This window comes from Lampetra fluviatilis, chromosome 13, assembly GCF_964198595.1.
Source record: "Lampetra fluviatilis chromosome 13, kcLamFluv1.1, whole genome shotgun sequence".
NCBI lineage: Eukaryota > Metazoa > Chordata > Hyperoartia > Petromyzontiformes > Petromyzontidae > Lampetra > Lampetra fluviatilis.
This window is the reverse complement of record NC_136287.1, coordinates 6,179,386-6,184,673: the sequence shown is the minus strand read 5'-3', so window position 1 is coordinate 6,184,673 and position 5,288 is coordinate 6,179,386.

Genomic DNA, 5,288 nt, shown 5'->3' with positions numbered 1-5,288 from the left:
TCAACGCCCGAACCCCCAGTTCCTCCCACCGCCAACAGCTGACAGGGAGAATATACTTTCCGGACCGCAGTCCTGGACAGCTGCGGTTGAATGAATGAAGCCCTGGCAACAACAACAACAACCATCACCACCAACAACAAAAACAAGTTGCAGACTTTCACGTACCAACCCCATACGGACCGTGTGGGTTCGGTCTCACTGATCAGTAGGTGGCGCTAGAAAGTCACTTGACTTAATTCTAGATTTGAAGCTTTCGTGACTGCAAGGATTCATATTCTTAGGTTTTTATCGGTAAAGTCACGTTGGTAAAAAAATTAAATTAATAAAAGTCTTTCACTTTTATTAATTTTAATTTTACTTGTATTAATTTTAATTCTTTACCTACGTGACTTTACCGAAAAAAACCTAAGAATATGAGTCACTTGACTTGCCCAGACCTGGTTTTCACCTGAGGACGGCTGCTTGCGTTGTGGCCGAAACGTCGTGAGAATTGTTTTATTATGTTTTATTTTTATTATTTTATTACTTCCCTTCTACCGAAAGAACCAATAAGATGTTGCCCATTGTTGCTCTGCAGAGGCAACAATTAAGCTCGCGCTGTTCACACACCGCCAAAAGCGTCTGGAGCCGCTAACTCGAGACGAGGAGGCTACGTTAGCGAGCGAGCTGTAATTTTCCACCACTCTGTCGCCATCGGTACCGCCAGGGATCGCAACCTCTCGAGATGAGATGACCGCGTGGCGTGCTTACTCGCACGCCCTCCGTGGCACGCCATCGCGGGGTATTGGGACCTCAATGAAACGAGTTGGGTAAAAAGTATTCCTGCTCATCATCATCATCATCACCAGCAGCCATGGTCAATCCTTTGCTGGATGAAGGCCTCCCCGAGCCGCCACCTCCTCTCACGAACATGTGATAGTACTAACAGTCCATCTGCACATGGAATTGATTGCATCGCTCCTTCGCCATGCATGGTTGTACGTACGTTTTTGGACGCATTCCATTATTTGATTGCCACTCCGGCGTATTTTTGACCATCGGTCATGGATTATGTAACGCTTTTCAACATGCTTCTGTCCTCGAAAGTATTTCATTAACAGAATGGCACGGGAAGTCTGTGGGTTAGGGTCAAAGCAAAATGTGTGTTACATATTTTCAAATACTGTACATGTAGTCCTTTTTGCTCTGGTTTATGTCTCGGAGATATAGGCGTATCGATGATGAATTTGGCCAGTTTTCGATCTGGACAGCCCACACTAGCAACACGACTTTACACTGAAGTTTTGTTTATATTCGATCATCTTCAAGAGATTTATAGTGACCCCTCCCTCCCCATTTTCACGTACGAATGGGCAGTCATAAATAATAATGCTTAAGACGTTTTCCAAAGTAGTTGAAAAGCATAAATACAAATACTTCAGCACAAACTCTATATATTTTTTTTAATATATAAATTAAATAAGTCTTAGGCAGCGTACAGCCCCTCTGAATGTGTTGAACATGCCCTCTGCAAGCGCGGTGTAATGTCACAACACAAAACATTTAAGCGAAAGCTCTCAGTGAATTATTGCTCAGGCGAGTGCTCACGAATTGGATGGTGTACGATATTTAGAAGCGAGCGAAGCACAACGCGGGAGGCGAACAACAATGCGAAACCAAACTTGCCAACGCATATCCCACGGATGCTGCCGTGGTGTGACGAATAGCAAGCACACTGACTGAACAGGTTTCATAAATGCCCCCGCCTCTGTCCACTCGGCGACATTAAAGGGTCCCCCCCCCCTCAGTTGTAAGCAGTATGAATGGGTAATTTAAAAACATATACCCGCTAGAGGGGGTCTCTGGTGCTCTCCCTTTCAGAGGCCCAACTTACCAGCAGTCATATTCTATGGGTCTTTCGGTAAAGCCACGTAGATAGAAAAATAATACAAATATCACGACGTTTCGATCGCAACACAAGCAAGTGAAAAAAATACAGCTTTTTTCTATCTACGTGGCTTTGCCGAAAGACCCATAGAATATGTATTCCTGCAGTCACGAAAGCTTTAAGTCAAGATTTACCAGCAGTCGTGTGAGCAATAGATTGCAGGGCTGTACCTTTTTCCTATACGGTATACCCAACATCGAAAATAAACACGATTTTTTTTCTCGAGGATTAAAGATAAAAGAGACCTTGGTGAAATTCCAAGCATGATACCGGAGCGAAATAGGTACGCTGGCTTGGCTCAAACTCCAAAAGCGCCAAGTGAATTCCCGTGTTTTGGTTGTGTTGACAAGATGCATTTCCTTTCACCATGTTACCCGGAATGCCCCCATTCTCGACATATCTCGGTAGCTAAGCAGGCTTGACCCTGGATAGTACTTGGATGGGCGACCACCACACACAGCAAGTTCTTACAGGTTGGGGGTGATTAGTGGCCTTGTGGTGGGCAGCAATGAGTAGCGCAAAAAATGACATTGTTGAATGTACTATATGTTGAAGTTCTTTCGCAGCCGACCGTGCTACTCCCGCGTCTATATTCCCTGCCTTCACCAACGACCTAGCTTTGGGTGGCCCTCATTCATCAGTGGCTGGATTAACGTGCTGAAGTTTTACATTATGAAACACCGTCCCCTGCTATAGTTGTATAACATTTTAGATGAAAGTGCTGCGTTGGATGTTGGGTACATATCTCAGGGAACGGAGGAGGAATGAAGAAGTTATAGCCTGAGCGGGGATTACTACAATTTTCGAGAGGTGACATTTGGAGGCGAGACTCAAATGGTTTGGCCACGTGTTGAGAAGGGACAAAGAAGATGCTACGGGAAGCGCTGTGGAGCTGCCACTGGTGCAGGGCAGAAGGGCGAGGAGGGCGCCCGACGGGGAAGATGGGATGTTGCGGTGGAGCGAGATGCGAGGATAGTGGATGCGACGAGAGAGGAGGCACAGAATAAAAAAAGAGAAGCCCATGGAGAGAGAAAATCCTAGCTGTCGACCGCATGCAATAACGGGACTCTTGGCTCAAATATGTACGTCTCTGGGTCGCTCTGTAAATCGAGATGTATCGGTGTAAGTCTGTGTTTCACTTTTCACTGCCCGAGTCTGTGGATCTGTAAAGAATAGCGGATGTGACTGGAGAGGAGGCACAGCGTATACGTTCGTGGAGACGGATTATATATTATAATCCGAGCAGCCCAACCGCATGCAATAAACGGGGTCTTGTGTGACTTGTGGGCTAAACTTTTATGGCGTGTGAGCGCGCGCGTGTGCGGGGAGAAGACAACGACGACTCACCCCGCAAGGAGCAGGGCCACGCGTTCAATAATGGTCGCTCTCTCGTGGTGTCAACGTTGGTGCCAGCCACCTCGCCACGCACTGAAAGCCCTCTGCTGCGTTGAAGCATCAGCAAGCCAGGACGCGATACCAACCACCACGCGCTGAATCCCTCCCGCATTGAGTGTCAACTTTACAAGTTGCATTTGAATCTCACATTGTATATTTAACGACAATGCATAATTTAGTTCGCCGGGAAAAAAAAATAACATTTGTAATTTTAATGCGTCCTTGCATTCACATGCGCAACGCTTTGTGTCGTTAATGCATATATTGTGTTTAAACAAAGGCGATACCACCCAAATTCTAGGAGGGATGATGCCGTTGGTTGTTAATGATTGCCACGCTGTGCTTGCAATATCAGAGGTCGCCCCCTTCGATCTCCCGGCACGAACAATGGTGACAAGTGTCTTGACCCCCCCACCCCTTTCCCCTGGCTCTGCCCACGCAGCAGTAACATAACAATCGCGGTGAGTCAACCGGCAGGTCGTGCGTGGTGGGCTAAAGTGTGGGTATTTCCCACAACTCTCGTCTTAGGGGCCGTCCATAAATGTCGTCACGCGATTTTGGACGATTTTGACCCCCCCCCCGGCCTTCGTCACACGGCGTCACAAAAAAAGTTAGACCACCCCTCAAATATGACGTTACAAAGCTCTGCCCCCCCCCCAAATGCTTCAAATCGCTTTAAACTATTTGTCATTGTAGTGCGTATTTAATGTGGCGATGCACTCTGATATTGTAGGAGAAACATGTATTAAAAAGTATATTTAACTAAGTGGAACGTGTTGTCTATATTTATTTAAAGTTGCGCATTTCGATGTGATGTCACATTTCTCACCCCCCCCCCCCCTCGTCACACATCGTCACAAATGTCTGACCCCCCTCCCCCCCCTAGGTGCGTGACGTCATTTATGGACGGCCCTTTAGACGTGTTGGACAACGTGGAAGAGTGGACCAACCAACTTCTAGATGGGGAGGGCCTCTCGAGAGCTCTCGCTCGTGTAGGCCCTTCCGCCAACAGTGGCACGAGTTAGCAGTTGCAGGGTTGCGCCTTTTACCCTGGGCCATGGCACACAAAGAGAACGAGGCGGTGTCCGCGCCACGTGGGTTCTCACTCGATGGGGGGGGGAGGAGATTTCCGTGACTTGCGAAATGACCACAAATTCCTCTCACTCGCAGGGCACCCTCGGTCTGTTCTCAATGCAAGATATCACGATGCGAAAGCGCTTCAATCCCTAAGTGCCAAATACAGTGCCTTGTCCCGGCTAAATAAAGTGTGTACCAATCACTCGTGCTAAATCTAACACCGCCGTGGATTTACGACAACAAGACACTCACTCACGCTTATGTAAATAATGTTTGCGCTCACGCACGCACACACACAAACACCACTCGGTTGCATTTCTCCGCAAGAGCAGCAGCAGCACCTGCAAAAACCCCCCCCCCCAAAACTCTCCCGTTCCGGAAAGACAATCAAACCTAATTAGCGCAAGATCGCAGGAATTATTCCTAATTAGCCACAATTACATTGGTTCGCTAACGCGAGGATGTGGGGGGGTAGGGGAAGAGAGGCTGGTGGTGGGGGGGTGGAGGGTGGTGGTGGTGGAGGGGGGGCGGGTGTCTGGGTGGGGTTGGGGGGTGGGTGGTGCCGAACCCACGTTACTTTGATTGACGTGGCCGAGATACGCCTTAATGGCAATCAGGCGGGGCTTAATGACGTCCTTAGCGTGTGCGCGCCTAATGATTGGAGCGCGCCCACGTGGCCTCTCCCATTGGGCCGGGGCCTTGCGGTGCCGTCACGGCCCCACGTGGCGGCCAGGGCAGTGGGGGGGCCACGCGCGCGCTCCTTTAATTGGCTCGCGTAGTGGGGGGGGGCAGTGCGGCGCTCCTTTAATTGGCTTGCATACAAAGGAGGAAGAGAGGCGCGACCCCCCCCCCACCACCTCCTCCACCGCCCCCCAATCTCAGAAACCAG